Below are 392 nucleotides of genomic sequence, written 5' to 3'. Positions count from 1 at the left end.
GTTTCATAGCTTGTCCAGTTGATAACCAAATTCATTAAGTGAATGTGGTTTGCATTAAAAAACTTACAAATATTTTGAGGCAGCCGCAAAAATAGATGTTAAAGTTGAGCAGGTTCAATTTTATAGAACTATGGATATTATTCTAGTTGTGCTTTTCAGTTCTCATCTGTCCTGGTCATCATCTTTAGTTATCATGATCTTAATGTCATATTCTTAGGCAAGCTGAGATATACATTAAGACCGAAAAGTTTTCGGAAATTCTCATTTAAAATTCGCGCGCTGTATATTTTTCGATATTTTAAGTTTATGTAGTTTGGCAGCAATTAAGGACAATTACTATGCCAAAAATGAGCGCGATCTGTCAGACAGTTCGTTTACGGCAGCTGTTGAAA

This window comes from Teleopsis dalmanni, chromosome 2, assembly GCF_002237135.1.
Source record: "Teleopsis dalmanni isolate 2A chromosome 2, ASM223713v2, whole genome shotgun sequence".
Taxonomy (NCBI): Eukaryota; Metazoa; Arthropoda; class Insecta; order Diptera; family Diopsidae; genus Teleopsis; species Teleopsis dalmanni.
Note: the sequence above shows the minus strand (reverse complement) of the source record.